The sequence below is a fragment of the Sciurus vulgaris genome (genome assembly GCF_902686455.1).
Source record: "Sciurus vulgaris genome assembly, chromosome: 4".
Taxonomy (NCBI): Eukaryota; Metazoa; Chordata; class Mammalia; order Rodentia; family Sciuridae; genus Sciurus; species Sciurus vulgaris.
In genome coordinates, this window is record NC_136464.1 from 1,540,765 (window position 1) to 1,562,306 (window position 21,542).

The window sequence follows — 21,542 nt, forward strand, 5'->3', positions numbered from 1 at the left end:
ATCAACCAACCACTGGGCAAGGCAATGTCTAGGGACCGCAAAGGCTCGAAGGGGATTTTAATCTCACCACCATGGAAAACGCCATGCGGGGTAGGGTCCTGCCTCAACCAGGTTAAACCTCCCAGCCACCCTGAGGCCCCCAGCTCGACATCAGCCACATGCCAAGCATGGAGGCGGCCTCCATCTGCAGAGCATGGTGAACACCCAGCCCTCCTGAGTTAAGTCCTTCCTCCTAGGCTGGACCCACGCCTGGGCACAGTGTTCCTTTCCCTGCACTTGGACTCTAGCCTTCTTCTGAGGCCAGGTGTACCTCGTGGCCAGTCCTCTGTGCTGCCAATGTGATTGCTATGATGCTCCTGCCCTGAGCCCCCAGAAAGTGATGAGCAGGAAGTTTCTGGAGCATTTCTTGAGCTATACCACAGGGCGTGGCAAGCCCAGACTCAGCTCTGGAGGGCCATTCAGAGGGACGCCAGAGCTGAGCAGACACGGCCTGCCCGTGGCGTGCCCCCTGCAAGGCAGGGTGGGCAGTTCTGTTCTGAGGCCGTCTGGTCTGCGTCTGAAGCACAGCTCACTGGCTCAGAGCTTGACGTGGGGGCCATGCTTTGAGGGAAGTGCCTGCCCAGAGATCATGTGGAACCCAGGGCTTCTTCAGGTGGACCTACTCTCTGCGGCTGGAGTCCTGGGGTTTTCAATCCCTGCACACAGTAGGACTGTTTCAGGGACTGGCTGGGAAACTAAGGCCCCACCCACACCTCATCAGCTTGCGTGTCTGGAAACCCAGGAGGCAAGGACAAATTGAAGATGTGGCACCTGTCCTGGGATCCCCAGCTCCCAGGAGCCCAAGGTCACGTTCAGCCCTCTAAGAATTTCCACAGGACACTCACACTTACCTTAGAGCTCCAGTTCCACAATAAGGGAGCTGAAGAATAACTTGCCTCCTCCTGCAGCTCCTGTGCATGGGACACCGCCGGCTGCTTGATCGGAGAGGACCTTACCGTGGAATAAGGACTGCCTGGACAGTAGTGGGAGCTGGCCTGCCTCCTCAGATCTAATCAGCCTGTCCTCAAGTCAGGACAATCGGGAGAAAGTCTGCCCACACGCCCCTCAACCACATCTTCAGGTGTAAGAAGCGTGCACTTTATGAACTCCCTGGAGAGCCTCGTGCCTAGGCGGGGGGATAATGCTGTGGTTAAAGCAGGGCCCTCCTGTTCCAAAGCGCTCCCAGGAACAAGGCAGCCTTTTGCTATCCTCTGTGCAAAGGCTCCTGTCTACTGAGCACAGTCACAAACCTTCCGCTCGGCCCTGTTTTGGACGGGAAAGGTCTACTTGTTTTGTGACCATCTCTCTCACTTTATGAACCACAGGCAAAATGGCAGCCAGCCGCGGGTGTCCACAGCCTGGGCGTGGACAGCCACTCTCACCAAGTACCAGGAGAAGAACCCGCTATTGTCAGAGCACCTGTGGGCTCTGTCCTCCACAGCCCTGCCAGCCCCAGGCACAGTGGATTTTCTTCACACAACTGGAAAACTGAGACGCACTAATAAAGATGACTTCTCCCAAAGTGAGGGCACCAATAATGAGCAGTTGTTTCCCCAAAGCACCGAGTTTCTTGCTAAGAAGTGATGTCAATGGGCAAATCCTGCTTCTTAAGTTTTAAAGAGAAGACCCATCCAATTGAAGGGCGGGCAGTGGGTGAGGACCTCAGCCATGAACTACGCCTGTTCTGGAAAAAGAGAGAGAGCAAGTCCATGCCGTCACCTCGGACGGGAGCAGTGAGCCAGCGGAGGTGCTAGGCTGTGCCAGAGCCCTCAGCTGCTACATCTGTGGGATTCCGCCATCACCGGAGCTGGGCAAAGTCACCAGTGAGGTGCCCCTCCACCACCACTGCCAGCTCTGGCTTTGCATATGTGATAAACAGCCATGTTTGAAGGGGATGTGCACTCCAAGAAGCAGGCCAGCCCTCCCCAAAGGCATGCATAGGCGAGAACCCAAAAGCTAAGGCAGAGCATCCTCAAGACGGCGCATCTCCACACTGCTAACTTCCTGGCACCTACGTGTGCATACTAAATACAAAGGGAAATCAAGAGAATGAACCTGTGCTGCAAGACCTCAGCCAAACTGAAAGAAACAGAACCCGAGCAGCACTCGAAGCAGACACTCACGCTCTCCACCCTGCGCGGTTTCCGCTCCTCTCATCCATTTCTCATCTTGACTGTGTGAGTCTTTCTCAGCCTGTCCAGAGTCAGCCCAGCGTGTGCAAATCAGCTCCGAGGCTTCTGTGACTCAGCAAAGCGCTCAGCTTTTATTTTTCAGATGGAATTTACCACGCGCCGTGACTACATCCAGGGGGAGGGACCATTTCCCCAGCCGTTTCCAAACAGCCCGCAGCCAGGAGGCAGGAGCTCTCCACAAACGCACAGCATCCTCCGCAGCAGCCAGGGCTGCGCTGGGTCCAGGGTGCACAGAGGACCGCAGCCTGGAGGAACCGGCCACGGCCGCCGGGACACTGACCCCCTTCTCACCCTGCACACATCCTCCACGAAGAGGGAAGTCAGGACAGAGGCGATGGCCGCAGGGTCCTGCGGCCGGGCTGCCCGCTGCTGTCTGGCACTCAGCACAGCATCTGGCCCTCTCTGCCTCTGGGCTAGAGAGCCCTGTCAGGGTTCTACGTCACTCTCAGGGCAATGGCAGGAATGCCGTCCACCAAGAAGGGTGCTTTCTATCTCAAACACTGAGGAGAGAGGATTCACATCCACTGAACGCCGAAGAAAGAAAATGTAGAAAAGGACCTCAGAAGCAAGACCAGCGCTGCCAGGGCACAGCCTGCCATTCACTGGAAAGCAGCTCAGCCACCAGGGGGCAGCTCTGCGGAAGAAGCCGTCCACAGAGGTCCAAGCAGCAGGCGTGTTGGGCCCACCTAGCTTGATGGGTCGAGGCAGTCAAGACAGCCCATATTCTAGCCACCAGGGTGACCTCTGAGGCCCAGCCGGAGCCTAGAGCTGGGGTGGGGGGCATTCCTCCCTGCCCAGCATGCAGAGCTGGCCAGGAGGCCCATGTGCCCGCTCTGCTCCCACCAGCTCTGCCCCCCACATTGCACCCTTTCCTTCCTCCCACCACCTCTTCCAGTTAGGCCCAAACAGACCCAGCAGGCTCCAACAGGACCCAGAGAAGCTGGGGAAGGGAGGAGCATGGTGGGGGGCAGCTTAGCTCCTGGCTGGTGTCTGTGAACGCTTGTCAAGCAGACCAACGACCAGGTCGCTCGGATGGAAACCGCCCACCTCTGACGAGAGGCCACGACCACACAAGACACCTGCAGCTGACACCGTCCCAAGCTCCCTGCAAGTCCTGGCTGGCCACTGGGGGTCTTCACTGTGTATTTTGCAGGTGAGGAGACCAAGGCTGGGACTCTGCCCACAAACCCACAGCTGACAGGTGTGGAAGCCCAGATGCGGTGGCCCTGGCTCAAGATTCCCAGCAGCCCCCTGCACGGAGGTCCCAGACTGGACCCTGAAGCCAGAGTTTCTGCACTGTGGGATCTGGGGCCCGCGCCCCACCCAGAGGACCCGCCCCCCGTGGCAGAGCAGGGCAGGAGGTGGGGCGATGCTGTGGGTGTGCACACCGTTTTACTTTTATTTGACAAATACTTTGTAGCATCTACCCTGTGCCAGGCACTGTTTAAGAACTTCAAATGTAACTCAGGTCAGGATGATGAGGTGATGCGGCTCACAGTGCAACACTGGAAGCTGGAGGCCTCCCACTTCCAGCCACGGATTTCCAGAGACGTCACACAGATGGGAAGGCAGTCGCTGCGAGGCCCCTGGGACACTCACTCAGGAGGAGGGGGACACTGACGGCCACACTCCTTGAAGCTGGCTAGAGAGGACATGCTCAGAGCAATCACCGTCTGTCTTCAGAACAGGTGTGTGTTGGTGGCACCACGCTTTCCTGGCATGTGCCAGGCCCTGAGCTCAATCCCCAGTATATATGTTTTATATTTTATACTGCAAAGTATAAAATATAAAACAGTGTTTGCGTGCGTGCGTGCACACTGTGTTCAGAGAAAAATGAACATCCTGCAAGTGTCCATACCAGAACACCCACGGGTCACGCTCCAGGGGTGGGGTCTCAGGGGGTTGCACTTTTGCTTCATATCTTTCTGAACTGCATGTTCTTTTAGACAATGGATATGTGGTTATTTTTAAAAAATCACAAAAAATTCTATTTTTATTTTCAAACAAAATCCTTCACGTGCACAAACTTAGGTACACGCTTTCAATCACTGCGATGACCGTGTTCCTTGCCGACTGTTTCCACACAGGGCTCAGGTGGACAGTGAGTGTCCCTCCCGAAGCTCCCAGGTAACTGGGGGAGGAGAGGGTGGGGACTGAAGCCATGCTAGTTTTTAAGCCTCAGGAGCAGCTCTTTAATTCAAAGCATGTTTCCTGATTATAGAAGTGAAATATGCTCACTGCAGAGAATCTAGAAAAAAGGGAATCTAAATTAACAAGAAGGCAACATCTCTCTGAGCACGTCGTCCCCTGAGACCCACTGCCCACCTGTACCCCAATTCCTCCAGCTCTCAGAGCTACGGCTCAGCATGCAGGGCAGAGCACACGAGGGACAGCCCAGGGCTTCAGGACAGCGTGGACACATCCTGAGGAACAGGCCACATTGTCCACAGTGCCTGGGGAAACCGTAACCCCAGGAGTCTTGAGGCCCCGGGCTCCCCTCTCTAGCCTCACCCAGCCTCACTGCCCTTCTGGAGGCCACTGTTCTGCTTTCTCCAGGGAACCTGGCAGCTCTGTGATGATCCCCAATCTGGTTTTGCCACCCCACCACTCTGGAGGCCAGATCCACAGGTCCTCCTGCTGACCAGGTTCATAGCATGATTTCTCAGGGGCCTCTCAGGCCCAAATGCTGCCCTGCCCGAGTCCACTCTGGTTCTATTTCAGTGCATGTCACCACCTCCTCCCTGGATCCTGCCGGTCCCCTGGGGTGACTCCCACACGCCGTGCCGGTCACAGCCGCTGCCCACGGCCACAGCTCCTAACTCAGACCTGCTTCTATCATTCCCACGCACGGTTTGGCACTTGCACTTCCCCACACATATCGATAGCCATCTTACTATTGCTTGTGTTCTGAGAAATGGCGAATGCCACCCGAGCTCACACAGCCTCGCGGGATTTTCTTTTGCCCAACATGCTGCCTGGGATGTCCATGCACACTGGCGCCTATAGAGCCTGGCCTGTTTCACAGCAGCCACGTGAATGGACTGGCCACGAGAGCATGCCCACCTCCTGCCCTGCTCACAGAGGGCAGGCCATGCCCATCTTCTCATTTGTGTAAACGGCACCACAGGGAACAGCTAGCACATCTCACGGCCACGAGCTCAGGTGTCTTTGGAGCAGGTTCCCAGGTGGGGGGCAGCTGGGGAGCAGGAACAGGTGTCTTTGACTGTTGAATATCACCAGTAGATCACCATGCAGTGACCTATGGGCCGCCTGTGCCCGACCCTCACCAAGCTCTACGTTGCCAGGCTGCCAGGCAGAAAGGTATGCCCTGCTGGGTTGGTGGCTGCTCCTGGCCGGGTGGGAGTGGTCTCCTCCACTTACTGGCTGCCCAGGTCTCTGAGTGACCCTCTGGTCCTCTGCCTGGGTCTCTTGGTCTGATTCTCGTGCTTGCTCTCCCACATTCTGAGTACGAATCCTTTGTTGGGGAAGTCTTGCTGGCCTTTTTCAATTTTTGTGTTGGATCCATGTTACAGAAACGTCAGCTGTGTTAATCATCCTGTGCTTACGTTGACTTTTTTTGCTCAGGAAACGTTCCCTGGTGTGTGGGCACATCCTCCTAGGGCTGCTTCTGAAGGTTTGATGGTTTTGGTCTGCATCAGGTCTTTGCACACGTTGCCCTCATGGCAGAGCCGTTTCTGCCTCCGATACAGTGCCAGCTGGGCTGTCAGCTCCAGTCCCTTCCTGGGACTCATGCTTTCTTCTCTGCACCAAAGAAACACCTGGGCTCTCCTCCTCTGCCTTGTTATTCTTTGAATCTAACTTTTCTACGCCAGTTTGTCAAATTCAGTGAGATCCTGTTTGGATTTTGAATAGGATCATACCAGATTCATAGATCAATTGGAAGAAAAATGACAGCTCTTTGGCAGTAAGTCTTTTTTTCTTTTTTTGGTCCTGGGGTTTGAGCTCAGGGATGCTTACTCACTGAGCCACGTCCCCAGGCCTTTTTTGTATTTTACTTAGAGACAAGTTCTCGCTGAGTTGCTTAGGGCCTGGCTAAGTTGCTGAGGCTGACTTTGAACTCATGATCCTCCTGCCTCAGCCTCCAGGGTGCTGGGATTATAAGTGTGCACCACGGTGCCTGGCGCTATTGCTTTTTCATATTGACCTTAAACTAGCAGCGTGCTAACAGCTCTTACCAGTTCTAATAGTTCGTCTCCATACTCTACATAGATAATATCATTTGTGAATGAGTTTTATTTTTCCTTTCTGATCTTCATCTTTTAAATTATCCTCCTACTTTGTGATGGGTAAACAGAACACCTTTCCCTGCTTTTGGCATGCAGAGAAATGCCCTGACCGTCTCCCAGCAAAGCATCTCATTGGCTGCAGGACTTTGATAGACGCCCTTTGCCAGGTTAGAGAACTTAGCTGGATTCCAAATTTGCTGTGTGCATTTTGTGAACTTGTGATCGATCCTCACGACTTATCAAAAGATTTTCCTGTGTCTATTTGAATAATCGCAGCTTCCTCTCGGTCCCTGCAGAGCCTCCTCTGCTGCTGCTTGTGGCTGTCCCTACCCAGGGCTCCTGCTGGGAAGCTGTGGTCACACTGGCCGCCTCATTTCAGCCTCAGGCTTGGGAGAGGAAAGGACGGCACTCTTCCTGGCCCCCTAGAAGGCTTCCCCAGGCTGAGCTGGTGCTTGCAGTCCACCCTCAGGCGGGAGTGGGTCTCTGCAGCTGAGCCAGGTGCAGGTCTGATGGCAGCTCCTGTTGGCGGATTCGTCCCCTCTGTGCATGTGGGCATGAAACACAGCCTCTGACTGGAGCAAGACCTAGTGGCCACCGCACTGAGATGCCTCTGGGGGATCGGAGCTCTTTCTTTCTTATTTACTACAGCGTTATGGTCACACACAGCAGTCAGGTTCGTTTGGACAAGATCGTGAGTGCGTAGAATTCGATTCCAATCCCCAGCAGCTTTCCCTCCCCTCCGCCCTCCACCGTCTCCCTCCTCCGCCGTCTCCCTCCTCCGCCGTCTCCCTCCTCCACCGTCTCCCTCCTCCACTCTACTGATCTTCCTCCCACTTGTTTATCTCTCTTTGATTGGCGCTTTCTGCACATCCACAGCGGTGGAATTCCCTGTGGAACAGTTACACGTGCACATGACACGATTTTGTTACATTCGTTCCATATCTTCTCCCCTTTCCTGTCGACCCCCTTCTCCCCTGATCTTCCCTGTAGATTTGGTATCTGAAACTCTCTGCCACCCCCTCCCTGTGGTAACCCTGGCTGGAAAGGTGCGCTGCAGGTCCTCGGCACTGCAGGAGTCTGTGAAGGAGGATATTGCTCTAGGTATGGCAGTTGGCCATCCTGCCAGCAGCTCCATTCACTTTTTAAGCTGCATCTTCGCAATGACAAAAAACGGAGAGTCAGCCTCCCAACCCTGCTGTAGTTCTCCAAGGTAAAGGCACCGGTGAGTGGTGGGCAGGTGAACCTGGGTCCCCGGCCTCCCTCCTGTGGGTGGGTGGGGCCTTCACCACAGCACCACTGAGGCTTGCAAACCTAGGGCTGCCGGGACTCCTGAGGTCATCGTGCCCCTCTTTGGAGGCAGATGGCTTTGGAGCAGGCCTGGAGGCTGGACACCCTGAGGGCTCACCCACCCGCCAGACGTCGCAGAGGTGGGAATGCAGAGAGAGGTGGTGCCTCCAGCCTTGGTCACTCCTCCCTCACAGTTCTGCGGCAGTCCTCAAAGGGGCCGTGGGCACCATGTTAAACACTGCGTACTTAATGGACACTAGCATTTCAAGGACCCCCAGGCTGGTCAGTCAGTCCCTTGCACCTTTATCCTCCAATACACAGCCAAGCGGCCCATATGGAAGCCTTCAAAGACACTCCTGCAGCCAGAGCCGGAAGGGCCCTGCCGGACACAAGCCGACGCCGCCCTGAACACTTCATGGCTGAGCCCCACACTGCAGGAACGCTGACCCCTGCCTGCTGCGCGTGGGCAGCCCGGGGCAGCACCGAGGACTTTGGAAGAAGCACAGGCTAGGGAGAAGAGATGTCCTGCTCCACCTAAGCCGAGCTGAGCAAAAGCCAGAGGGCGTTCCAGGATAGACGCTGCCTGACAGTGATGTGTCCTCAGTGTGACCGTCAGGGTCCGAGGGAGCGGGGCCAGTCACTGTTGGCTCCACTCCATGATGGAGAGGCCCAGAGCCAGAGGGCAGCGAGTGGAGCATGGAGACACCATGGCCCTGAGACACACTCCACCATGCACCCCAGCATGAAGCCCGGCCACTCCAGAGCCAGAACAGCCGGGCTCACCTAGGCCCAACACCAAGGCCACACCAGGGCAGCCAGTGAAGCCCCGTCTGCAATCAGAAACCAAGTGCACATGGCTGGCAGCAGCACCCACCAGACAGCACCCACCCAGACAGCACCCACCAGAGAGCACCCACCAGACAGTACCCACCAGACAGCACCCACCAGACAGGACCCACCCAGACAGCACCCACCCAGACAGCACCCACCAGACAGCACCCACCAGACAGCACCCACCCAGACAGCACCCACCAGACAGGACCCACCCAGACAGGACCCACCAGACAGCACCCACCCAGACAGCACCCACCAGACAGTACCCACCAGACAGCACCCACCAGACAGCACCCACCCAGACAGCACCCACCAGACAGGACCCACCCAGACAGCACCCACCAGACAGGACCCACCCAGACAGCACCCACCAGACAGGACCCACCAGACAGCACCCACCAGACAGCACCCACCCAGACAGCACCCACCCAGACAGGACCCACCCAGACAGGACCCACCAGACAGCACCCACCCAGACAGCACCCACCCAGACAGCATCCACCAGACAGACAGGAGCTCTGGCCCCTGCAGTCCCGCCTGCCGCTTGAGGCTGACTGCCGTCTGCACACGTGTGCACTCACCAGGGTGGTGTAAGGCCGTGTCAGGCCACCTCTGGGCCACTCACGCAGGCGGCTATCACTGAGCCTCACTGCCTAAGGGCTGCCTGGAGCGAAGCTCTCCAACATCCTCCATCCCCCTTTCCTTCGGAGGTCACTCAGCTGCACACCTGGGGCCAGGACACACCTGTGCCCACTCTGTAGGGCTGACTCAGGCCACAGCATCGACCACTCATGACATCTGAAGTCAGTCCCTGACCCTCCTTGTGTATTTCCAGATTCTAGGCAGATGCTCCCTGGGAGAAACCACCACCCTGAAGAACTAGCCCAGGCCTGACCCGGGCCACCCATGGGTCCCAGCTCTTGGGGTCCCAGACACCCTGGTCCTGCAGCTCAAGATGCGTGAGCCAGTGCCGCATGCACAAAGCCGCAAGGGACGCAGGCAGTTCTCAGACTCATGGGAGTAAAACTGAGGGTCTGGCAGAGCGCCCATCCGGCCCTGGGAAATGGCCCCGGAGGCAGGTCCTCCTGCTGGGGCGCCCTCGAGTCCTCTCCCCACCTCGTACGCCCCAGTGTGTGGTGAACACAGCACCATTATGTGTGCTGCTAATCGGCGCAGGGAGCGCTGACCACAGCAGAGAATGTGCACATTCATGCTGCTGGAGAGTGGAGGTGCCGCTGCGATGCACAGCTCCTCCCAGCCCAGAGCACCCCGTGCCCAGGCCTGGGCCAGCTCTCCTGCCCAGGGAAGAGGTAACAGCTGAGACTCGAAGACGACTCAGCAGATCAGGGCGCGAGCAGCACCTGTGGGCTGAGGACCCACCAGCCTCTGTGCCATGGCCAGCACACCTGCTCCACGCTGTCTCCCTCAGCCCTGACCACCTGGGGGCTGTGTGTCCTGAGTGTCCCTCTGTCTTTCACGACTCGGCAACAGGGTGCTCAGCTGGAAGTGAGGCCTGGGGGCCTGCTCAGCTTGGGCATGTGCAGAGCCTGGACATGCAAGGGGGCTAACACCCGAGAGCGCGTGGGGCCAGCAGGGTCAGGAGCCAGGGACTGGGCATTGCCCTCTCCCTTCCTGGGCTGACAGTCGTGAAGCTTCCAGTGGGATCACACCTGAATGTGCACAGCCCACGGGGCCTTCCCTCCTTCCGCCCCGCCCTGGTCATGCTCCGAGTGCTCCTGAGGCACACTCCAGGACTGTAGGCCTCTGTCTCAGGTAGCTGGCCGTGGGCGGGGGCTCTCGGGGGCCTAGGCTGCGAGCTGGTGCGAAGATGCCGCAGACAGCAGTCCCCAGGGTAAGGCTCTGGAAGGGCATCAGTCATCCTGGGGTAGGGCAGAGCCAAGTTGCAGCCCCAGAGCAGGGATGGCCCTTGTCTGGGATGCCAAGGGCTCTGTCACCTGCTGAAGGAACATGGGTGGCTGATGAAAAGTCCCACCTGCTGTCAGAGGAAACCTGTGTCTCCAGGCTACACTCTTGAGACCTGACTGATTTAAGACCTGACTGAAGAATTGGAGGAAGCATCCCAGAGGTCAAAGGGACATAGGCTAGGAGCCCCTGGCCTGTGCTGTGGAGACCCCTCTGCCCTTACCCTCAGGGTCTCCTCCCTCACGAGCCTCCAGAGGGCCTCTGACCTACATGCACCTGCGGAGGGCACCCTGTGGCCCGCCTGCTCTGGTGGACAGTGCCTCTGCCCGGCTCCACAGGGTTTGGCGCATCTCTCAAACCTCCACTGTTGAAGCTCTGAAGATCGTAGGGTATGTGACAGGTCACTCATCTACACTACCAGGCACAGAGGACCCTTCCCACGACGCAGAAGTAGCAACAGAAGCACCTGTCCTGGTGCTGCGGGTGCCAGTGACCAGCCACAGAGTGTCCCCCACGGGCTCCATCTGGACCAGCAGCCCTCAGTGAGCCACACCTGCTGGGAGAAGCCAACGGGTCCAGACACGGTTCCAGCTGTGGGCGGGATTTATTTTTGGCTTATGGAGTGCATTTTAAGAGGCCCTTTGTTCTCTTGTGGCTTTTCACAGGGTCAGCTCTCCGTTGTTGTAGGGCCAGAGTGCACTGCAGTGCAAAGCCTCATGGCTCCCACAAGCCAACGCCCAGGAGCAAGCCCGGGGCATCTGGGAATGCACTTGACCCCAACCCAGGGCAGGCAGAAGGGTGCCTTCCAGCCTCTCCTAAGGGGCCTCCCTTCTGAGTGGGGTCCACCCCTGGGGAACATTCCTGAGGGTGCAAGGTTAGCAGGCAGTGAGTTTCAAAGGGTTTCTATGCAAACAGGGACAGGAAATGTCCCTGCGATGAAACAGCTGCTGAGGACAGAGGGGGCGGGCCCTGAGGACCGGGCTGCACTCCCGCCTACAGCGCCCGTTCTGGGCCAAGGCTGACGGCGTGAGGAGAGGCTGAGTCTGTCTCCCCGCCCCGGAACAAGGACCCCTGCACCCGCTTTCCCATCCCCGGAGCCAGGCTTCCGATGAGTGTGGCTACAGTGGTTTAGTGTCCCCCACAGGCCACATGCTGCTGGTATGGCCTTCCGACTGTGGCACTGTTGGGGGTGGAGACGTTGAGAGGCAGGGCCCCTTGGGAGGCAGCTAGGTCACTGGGCTGCCCTTGAAGGGTGTCTTGGTACCTGGCCCTTCCTCTCTGTCAAGAGCAGACTGCTGCCCCGCCCTTTCCCCTGGACCAGCCTCCTGGGCGCTGTCCCTGGTGCTGCCTCTTCTTGCTGACTTCAGTTCACTGAAGTCTGGAGCCAGGGGTGACCCTCCTCCAGCCCATGCTGCCAACTCATCCTGCTGCTGACTCCACCTAGCTGCAGTGTCACATGGCAGGACTGGCTCTGCCCGACCTGCACCCCAGCTCCTCAGCTCCCGCCAGCCTCAGGGAGGCCTCCACGTGGGTCTGTGCCACAACGAGTAAGCACAGTGGCCCAGAGGAGCACGGAGTGAGTCACGGAGGAGGCCACTTGGTGATACGCTCTCTCCCTCCTCCTTACACACACACACACACACACACAATTTCTAATGTTCTTGGTAAATAAAATCATTGGGGGAAAGGAGATGGGTTTGCAGACCTTAGCCAGACACATTCCTCACAAGAGCAGAGTCCTCCCCACGCCCTCCCATTTCTCCAAGCCACAGTTTTCTCTGGCATCAGCCTTGGGGACTAGATAGCTCCCTAGTACACCCTTGGTCTGTCCAAAGTGACCTCACCCCAACAACGTGGTCTCAACCTTAGACTCCAGGTGACCACTTCTTGTTTGCACTGTGGTACTGCCCCACAACATCCCAAGTCTTTTGTAGAGCTCAACGGACCCACAAACCATGTAGGATCTCGTCTTCAAGTAACGAGGACTGGCGTAGGTCAGAGATGAGTCCCCTGCTGGCTCGGGCAACACAGGACTGAGGCCAGATTCTGGGGGACCCTGGACTGAAGTTCTGGGTGTCTGCACAGGGAGTCCTGGGACAGCCTGGACTCAGTTCTGAGGGAGCTGGGCTGAGGGACCAGCTTCTGCCTGCAGGTTGGCAACACTCTAGGTACGCCCCTTTTGCCATATTCTTTCTGGGGTGAGTGAGACAGAGACAAAGCCCATTGCCTGCTCCAGTGTGGAGTCTTTGGGGACACTCTGCCGGAGGTCCAGCCTCGCCACCCACACTTTCCCTGCCCTCAGGACTGTACAGAGGCTGCCTTGCTAGGGTGCAGGGAGAAAGAACCCTGAGAAGGTGGTGGAGGCAGCTTGGCAGCAAATGTCCTGGCTGGACCCAGGACTCTGAGCTGGCTGGGCTTGGAGTGGTTCCCAACTGGTTGTCCCCAGCCGTCTGTCCCACACGTGGCCCTCCCATGAAGGGTGCATTCATCCTGGGTCTCAGAATCCCCACAGACATGTTGTGAACAGAGACTAACATGCAGCTAATGATAACCAGGAAACAAAACAAACAAGAATGAACCAGGATAAAGAGAAATGTTTAAAGTCCCACACAAACTTCAGACATCAGAGTTAACCAACAGAGCTCACAAAACAATTCTATTTTTAATACTATAGTGTTTTTTAGAGCAGTTTAAGCTCACGGCAAAATTTAGCAGAAAGCACATTAACCCTCTGCCCACTCCCCCACACAATCTCTTTGCATTTCTTCAAAGAAATAAGTTAAAGCCTGAAAATTATTTCATGGAATAGAAAATGGTAGAAAGTAGGACTGGGATGTGGCTCAGGGCAGAGGCCTGCCTGACATGCCTGAGACCCTGGGTTCTATCCCCAGTACTGCAAACAAAACAGAAGGAAGGAGAGAAGGGAGGGAGGGAAAAGAATCTGCAAGAAGTGAGTTTCAAACCTGAATTTTAACAAGGGCATTTAGAAATTTAAAAATGATAAATGAAATTAGAAGCACAATATGCACTTTGGTGGCAGACTGGACAACAGAGAAGAGGATAATTCAGAAGAAATTACCAGGACTTAAGCCCAAGGGGACAAAAAAAAAAAAAAAAAAAAAAGCAGAACACACAGGAGAAGGATGAGAGGAACAGAGGACAGAATGAGATGGTGCCTTAGAAGTGGAGAAGAGGGAGAACGTAGCCGTGAGAACTGTTGAGAGAAGCAAGACAGCAATCCAGAGCTTCAACCTGAGCCAGAATCCGGAACATCGTAAGGGAACTCGAGGAGAAAGAGAAGAAGCAAGAACAAACACAGTACAGCACCTTCCCAAGGAGAAGCACGTTATGTTCAGAGGAAGGGCAGTGGGAAGGACCGCCGACTGCCCACAGGAACAAAGGAGCCTGCGATGATGGAACCTTTTCAATGTGCTTTAGAAAGGTGGGCCCAGGCCAGCTGCGGGGGATGTGTCTGAGGCAGGAGGATCGTAAGTTTGAGGCCAGCCTGGGTAACTTAGCAAAGCCCCATCTCAGAATAAAGATAAAAAGGGCTGGGGATATGGCTCAGTGGAAAAGTCCCTGGGTTCAATCTCTCATCCCTAAAAAGGAAAATACAAAAAAATGTAATCCCCAGTTGGAGTAGGTGCTTTGTGGAAAAAACCAATTTTGATCAAAGAATAAATGCTTATGTGATTTGGTAGAAAAAAAAGAAAAGCCCAGAACGAGAGGTTAAAGGACAAGAGACAAAATGGGAGCAGAGAACTTAACTTATACGCAGGTGCCTAGCTAAGGTCCTCATGATATTAGGAAATTCTAAGACTGAGAGGAGAAAAAGCCAAACAACTCCAAAGAAAGTGAAAGACGTGGACAAGCATTATCAATACACTGTTCACAAAAAAATGAAAGGCAGGTAGTCCTTTAGTCCGTGAAAAGTCACTCGATTCACTCATGTTAAGAGAGACCCAAGCTCCGCCGTCACCGTGGCCCCTATCTGGCAAACCCCAGGTGCCACGGCCTGGGCGCGGGCAGACCGTGGGCAAGCCCTCCCACTCGCCCTGCGCGGGACTCAGCAACTGCTCCACCCTGTGCAGGAAGCTACCCAAAGGCACTCTTGTTTCCCACTACCTCCACTTTTTAAACCCAGATTTGTTTCTATTTTGATTTAATTTTGTCTTAGTTCTGTACATAAAGCCATGAAGTCCGGAGGGAGTTGCCCTTGTCCTTTTAACCAGGTCCTCCTTCCCCGATGGCTGGTCCACCACTGCACCTGACCCTTGTTGAGCAGATAAAGCTTCCTGGACACCTGGACCCACCGCTCCTCCAAACCTTCTTGCATTGTCTCACACCTGACCTTTGGTGGGGCACCTCACCTCCAAACCACAGCAGATGTGGAGAAACTGGAACCCTTTGCACTGTCGGTGGAAATAGGAGGCCAGTGCTGGGGAACGCGGTATGGCAGATCCTTAAAAAACCAAACGCAGAAGCCCACGTGACCCAGCAACCCCACTGCTGGGTGTAGACCCTCAAAATTAAAAGAGGGTCTCCAAAAGATGTTCACACAGCTGCCTTCGTAGCTAAAATGTGCAAGCAGCCCCTCGAAGGGCAAAGGAGTGGCTAAGCAAAGGTGGCCTGTCCACACCAAAGCCTCCGAGGAGGGACGACACACAACAGCAGGCTGAGCCTGGAGCGCGTGGCGCCCGTGAGGCCAGCCAGGCTCCGGGGCAGCTCAGCCACCCCACGACACGGTCCCTGGAGCCCGAGGTTCAGAGGTGGTCCCTAGGGGCTGGCAGGGAGGGGTTGAACGGGGACAGAGACGCAGCTCTGCCAGTTCTGGGGCTGGGAATGTGGTCAGGGCCCAGCGTGGGGAGGCCCTGCGTTCCGCCCTCAGATGAGAAAGCGAAGGCGCCAAGGTGGCTGCTTGAAGACAGGGTGGCGCCAGCACCGCCGGTCGCTGGGGTGGCTGAGATAGCCAGCGGTGCTGGGCAGGCTTCCCCACAGCTGAAGACCACGCAGCTGCAGCGCCTCCATCCCTCAGAGCACGTCCCTCAGCAGCCCAGGGCTGCTGGGGGCAGCAGGAGGCTGGGCTTCCCTCCCCAGGCAGCCCCGGGCCTGGCTCCGTGTCCTGGACGGCCGGGTCTGCCGAGCCCAGGAGGCCTTGCACGCAGGCACAACAGAAGGTGCTCTTGAATCTGAGGGCTGGGAGGGAAGACGGCAGGAGCTGACCACCTGGCTCACCCCAGGGCTTTGTCCTCCCAGGAGTCTAACTCACATGTCAAAGAAAAACAAGCCAGATGTCAGGGTTGAAGCCGGGGGCACGGAGAGGGGCTCGGCAGGCACAGGGCCTGGAAGTCCGAAGAATCTCTCCCTGGAGCTTCTGCTGAGGGCGGAGAGCCGGAGCTGGAAGGGCCTCGGTTTCCCACCTCCTCTGCCAAGTCCAGGACCAAACACTCACCCAGAACTGCCCGGGTCACCACCCGCCCTGAACTCCCCGGGGCCCCCGAGGGCAGGACGACCAGGCACCTGCAGGACTGCAGGCCACAGGCTGCGGGCAGCACAGTCCGCCCTGCTCTCCTCCCCTGAATCCTCTCTGGGTTGCCATGACCCCGTCACAGAGGAAACACGGCCAGGAGGTGCCCAGCAAGGAAAGGCCCTCGCAGCCCCGTGGAGCGAGGCGGAGCGGCAGCGTTCCAGCGCGCCCGCGCTGTCGCTTCCAGTATCCCGGGACCCGGCGTGAGCCGGGGCTGCAGAGAAACTGTGCCTCCCAGGGAGGCCTGGCTCTGAGGCAGGGCGGCCTGGCTGCTGGGGCCTGCCAGCCTCCTCCCAGCAGGCCCTTTCGCAGGCCTGGAACTCCAGCAGGGCTGGGGAGGGAGGTCGCTGGGGCCCACACAGCCTCCCACAAAGGGAGTGAGAGAGAAGAACGCTCAGCAGGTCCTGGAAAAGGAGCCCAGGCCTCAGCAGGACCAGCACTGCCCTCTGCCTCCTGGGGGCCCTTCCCCCGACCCTGCCCCTCCCACTGCCATCCACAGCCACTCCTGCAGCACCACCTCCCTCTAGCCACCTCTCCACTCCCTGGAACACACTCCCGCATGAGTGAGCTACAGAAAGGTCCTTCGAATGCCATGGGCTGAGAGCCCATAGGGAATCGATGAGAAAATAAGATACACACAGAACAGAGTAATAGTCAGCCTTGAAAAAGGAGGACAGTCTGGGCCAGGCAGAGTGAGGCACTCCTGAATCCCAGCAGCCTGGGAGGCTGAGGCAGGAGAATTGAAGTTCAAGGCCAGTCTGGGCAGCTTAGTGAGACCCTATGTCAGAAAAAAATCTAAAAATTTAAAAGGGCCGGGGTAGAGCACTTGCCTGACGTTTGTGAGGCCCTGGACTCAATCTCCAGGACCAAAGGGAAAGGAGAGGCTGCCATTCACAGCAGCACAGATGACCTCAAGGGTGCCAGGCAGCAAAGCAAGCAGACAGCTTCAGTGAGGCCAGGGTCCACAGAGTCAAGCTGCAGACTAACAGGCCCCTGGAGCTGGTGCCCAGCGGGGAGGGCCACACCTGACCCCCAGAGGCCGGGATGCAGCCGTGCGCAGCTGGAGGTCGGCAGCCCACCGCGGGAGCACCAGGGGGCATCCAGGCCGTGCGCAGACCCAGCAGCCATGGGTGAGCTGGGCAGCCCTTCCTGGCTTGAGGACGGCCCCACGCACTGTGCTTGGTGGTACAGAGACCACACTGTCTGGTGCTTCTTTTACACAGTCCCTTCACGGGCCCCCCTCCATGAGCCTCTTTGACTAACGGCCTCCTGAAGGCCCCATCTTCAAATGCCACCACATGGGGCCAGCGCTTCAGCGTGTGAACTTAGGAGAAGGGCCGCAGTTCAGCCTAGTGCAGCACCTGAAGATTCACGGAGTCACCAGGCAAGCATTAAGCGTGTGTGGGGTGGAGCACTTGTCTGGATTTTTAGAATTCCCTTCTGAATCAGGAATAAAAGCCAAGGTTGCTGTAATGGGGCCCAAGTGCTTGCTAGGAGCGGTAAAGACTAGGGAGCAGCAAGACACAGCAGCCTGCGCAGGAGACACCCCGGCTTTGGGGTGCAGGGTCAAGGGAATCACTGCCTGGCCCTCCACAGCGGCACCAGCTGGAGACCAAGGGAGGAGGCCAGAGATGCAGGGCCACCCCCTCGGGATGCTTGCTGGATGCTGCGGTGTGGTGGGAGGGGCAGGCAGAGTCAGACCCAGCAGCCCGAAGGCCCAGGGCTAGGGAGGGCGTGGGGGCAGTCTCAGGAGAGGGTCACCTCCCAGAGAACACAGATGCGCTGCTGTCCAAGCCTCTTCCAGGCACAAGTCAGTCATCCAACGGCAGGTAACCTTTACAGGAAGTCCTTGATCCTCAGTTATCAGCTCGCAAGCCCCTCAGCATGCTTATCTAGAAATCACACCAAAAGACCACACCACCCTGGAAATAGAACGCAGGGCACTCTACCACAGAGCTACTCCCCCTGCTCTTTATTATTATTTTTTAAAATCTGAGACAACGCCTCACTAAGTTGCCCAGACTGGCCCTGAACTTGAGACCTCCTACCTCAGCCTCCCGAGTCACAGGGATCACAGGTGTGCACCAGTGTGCCTGGCTATAATAAAAGTTCCTGATTGCCTTACCACTTTTCACCGTTTCCTAAATCTCTCACAAACGTGAATGCAAATGTTTGGTGCCCACACTGCCCAACCTGAAAGGCACTGATTATGAACTACCACCCAGCAGGTCCTGATGGCGAGCTGTTTCCTTGCGGCCCGAGGAACATCAGAACCAGGACTGCAGGCACACCTGCAGCAGCTCCTGGCACATCAAGCAGCCCTCTTCCTGTGTCCCTTTCCAAATCTGGCTGCAAGCAGTGTCGAGGCAACAGTAACAGATCCTGGGATGGACTGTGTAATTTTTCAATACAATGTCCCCAAACAACAAGCTTGTACATTTCAATGTGCTTGAAAATCCCACCTAAGACACTTGTGTCTTCAGCCCGCTCCAGGCCAAAACGCCGAGCTGTGAGATCCCTCCCTCCATCATGCTCTTCTAGTGGACAGCCAGCGAGTGCCACTGGCCGGAGGGGCTGGCTGCATTCTCCTCTGACCACCCAGTTGGGCCAGCTGGTCCTCCTGCTCGCACAGCAGACAGGGACCTTGGGCACAGAAGCCACAGGTGGTCCTGGGCTGGGCTTGGCTCCTCCTCCTGAGAGCACGCCAGCGCACTGATGTCCTCCGCTGACGTCTCCTGGAAACTGCCGGAAGGGGACCCTGTTCCTCAGTGCTTGAGTTTAGAGAAAGGTAATCAGAGATCTACTGCCATTAATGGGGGCTGCCAAAGGGAGTATTGGTTCAAGGCCACAAATCTGCTTTTACCAGGGGAGGGGCGCAGAGAGGCCTTGCCTGCCCCTCTTTTAATCCCAAACCCTGGCAGACGCAATGCTGGGTGCCTTCTCCCAATATCCGCCCAAAGCAGAGGGAGGTTCCTCCAGCACTAGCAGCTCCCCGGCTCCTCCGGAACGACCAGAGACAGCACAGCCTGCCACTCCTGGGAGTCCCTACCCCTGTTTCTATTATTTGCAGACAGCATGCAAAAAAGAGAGGTTTTCCTGCACCCATGGCAGCACTAAGGCACCTGGATCCAAGCCTGAGATGCAAAGCAGACGGTTATTGTTAAAAGCCCCGAATGCGAATGGGGCTTGCAGAGGCAAGGTCAAGGGGATACGCAGGAAACTGTCCAGGCCGGTGCCTCCTCCAGCCTGTCAAATCCCGCCGCGGCTTCTGATGTTATCAACACCCGACAGCAATGCGGCCCCCCCCAGGAACGCAAACATAAGAAAATCTAAAACTAAACACCAAAGAGAGAAAACGAGGGAAAAACCGCCGGGCGGCACCCTCCCGAGGGAGGCTCAGCGGAGACGCCGGAGCGCGGGCGGTACCCAGCACCTGCGCGGCCGCGCCCAGGGCAGCGCCGCCGCCTGCGCCCGCGGCCTGCGCGCTATGCCGGCCGGCTCCGCACATCCCGGAAACCGGCTAGGGAAATGACGGCCCGCGGGAGGTCGCCTGGAGAGACAGAGGACCCTGGTCCGGGGAGGTCGCCCGGGCCGCAAGGCCCCCGGGCCTGCGCGACTACAGGGGGGGAGACAGTGAGCCCCTCCGCCCCGCCACCCGGCCACTCAGGGCCCCGCCAGGCCTCTGCGCAGGGCGCCCGCAGCCCGGGACGCACCGTGCCAGGCGCCGGCGGAGCGCAGAGGCCCGGCCCCGGCCAGCCCAGCATCCCACGCCCGGGTCAGGCTGCGCGGCGCGCGGGTCCCCGAAGCACGGCCGGCGGCTGCTCACCGAGGCTCCCCGCGAGCGGGCTCCGGGCGGCTGCGGCTCCGAGGCGGCGGCGGCGTCCGACGGCCCCGCTCAGCCATTGCAGTGGCGCTGCGGCGGGCGGGGGGCGCGCGTCACCGCGGGCAGGCGCCCCAAAACCCGGCCCTCCCCGGCACCGCCGCTCGCGGGCCGCTCCGCCGGGCGCGCGGCTGGGCGACACCCGCCCTGACTTCCCCGATCGCTTGTCTCATTCGTTTAGGGAGCAGGTTTGCAGGCTATTAAAACGAGCACCGGTGCTGCCGAAAATAACCCCGGCGACGCAGAGAAGTCTGCGGAGCGAGGCGCGGGGGCGAGGCCAGCCGGCCGAACGCGGAGCTGCCTGCCGCGAAGGCCACAGGCCCACGGGGGCTTACAGGTGGCATGAATTACTCACCCTCATTTCGTGCTGGGTAGAGCGGCCATGAGCAGCACGGGAGAGTCGCACGTGTGTGCCTGAACCTTTAACTCTTGGCTCCCCATCTCCAAGGACAGCCTGCCTTCCCAGCCGGCTCTGGAGCCCAGTGAGCAAACAGCACTCCGGGTTCAGATCCACAGTTTCATCCTCCCTTTTCCCGCTGGGTTGTCTGGGTCTTCCCATCAAGTAGCTTTTCACATTCCCCAGTCACACTGAGAGGCCTGGGCTGCTGCAGGAGCTGGACACACAGGGGTGAGCACAGCTACCTCCCGGGCTTGCTGGGGGCTGTTCCCCAGCAGAGGCGCCCTTCTTCCCTGGATACCAAGGTTGCAGATCTGCGGGGTTCGAAGTTCTGGGCTGGAAAGCAGTGTTCCTGCAAGCCTGTGCTCAGGTGTAATGGGGCGGGCTGCCTCTCCACAGCCCTGGACCCTGCACTCTGGCTACAAGAAGCCAGAGCCATTTTGTGACTGCTGGAGGGGCACACCCCAGAACACAGCCTCAGCCTTGAGGGGGCTGTTCTCCCCACTGGTGACCCATGGGTTTTGATTTTTTTTTTTTTTTTTTTTGGGGCGGGGAGGGGGGGTGGGATGGGGTGGAGAATTGAACCCAGGGGTGCTCACCACTGAGCCACATCCCCAGTCTTTATTTTTTATTTTGAGACAGGGTTTCGCTAAGTTGCTTAGGGCCTCCTTAAGTTGCTGAGGCTGACTTTGAACCTGTGATCCTCCTACCTCAGCCTCCGAAGTTGCTGGGATTACTGGTGTGTGCCACCATGTCCAGCAACCAGACAGTGTGTGTGTGTGGGGGGTCTTTAAACAAGCCATCCCCAAGCTCTGTGACTGACAGATACAGGGTAAGATGTGACCATGTCTCACTTCCTTGGCTCTTTGATCAGAAACAGTGTGAATGGTTTGGTACAATGTGAACAGGCCACTCGGAAGTCTCTAGGTGAGGTTACTGGTGGCAGCTTAGTAGACCAGAAGGAAAAGGGTCTATCCCGGTAAGGACAAAGCAGTACCCCTTCCTGAGGGGAGGGTCTGCTCTATCCAGTTTGCCACCAGATGTCCAACTGGTCTCCCCAGGGTATGGTGCCACATCACAGGCCAGAACTGTGTAGATGGGCAGTGGCCAGGGCTGTGAAGATAGGCAGTGGCCAAGGCTGTGTAGACAGGCAGTGGCCAGGGCTGTGTAGATGGGCTTCCAAGGCTGTGTAGACAGGCAGTGGCCAGTGCTGCCT

The 21,542-nt window shown here is 57.6% G+C and overlaps 1 protein-coding gene across 26 annotated transcripts in view; it reads right to left on the minus strand.

The window, feature by feature from the left end:
• JAKMIP3 (Janus kinase and microtubule interacting protein 3) overlaps positions 1-20,525 on the minus strand; it is an 86,161-nt gene extending 65,636 nt beyond the window's left edge. For 23 of the 26 annotated variants that reach the window (XM_079137730.1, XM_079137729.1, XM_079137727.1 and 20 more), the window contains exon 1: positions 19,876-20,236. The gene's annotated coding sequence lies outside the window, so the exon portion shown is untranslated. Of the gene's footprint in view, positions 1-890; positions 1,393-2,162; positions 2,294-19,875; positions 20,237-20,284 lie in introns of those variants that run through there. The other 3 variants (XM_079137742.1, XM_079137733.1, XM_079137743.1) reach the window with 3 other exon arrangements.
• Between the last annotated feature and the right edge of the window lie 1,017 nt (positions 20,526-21,542).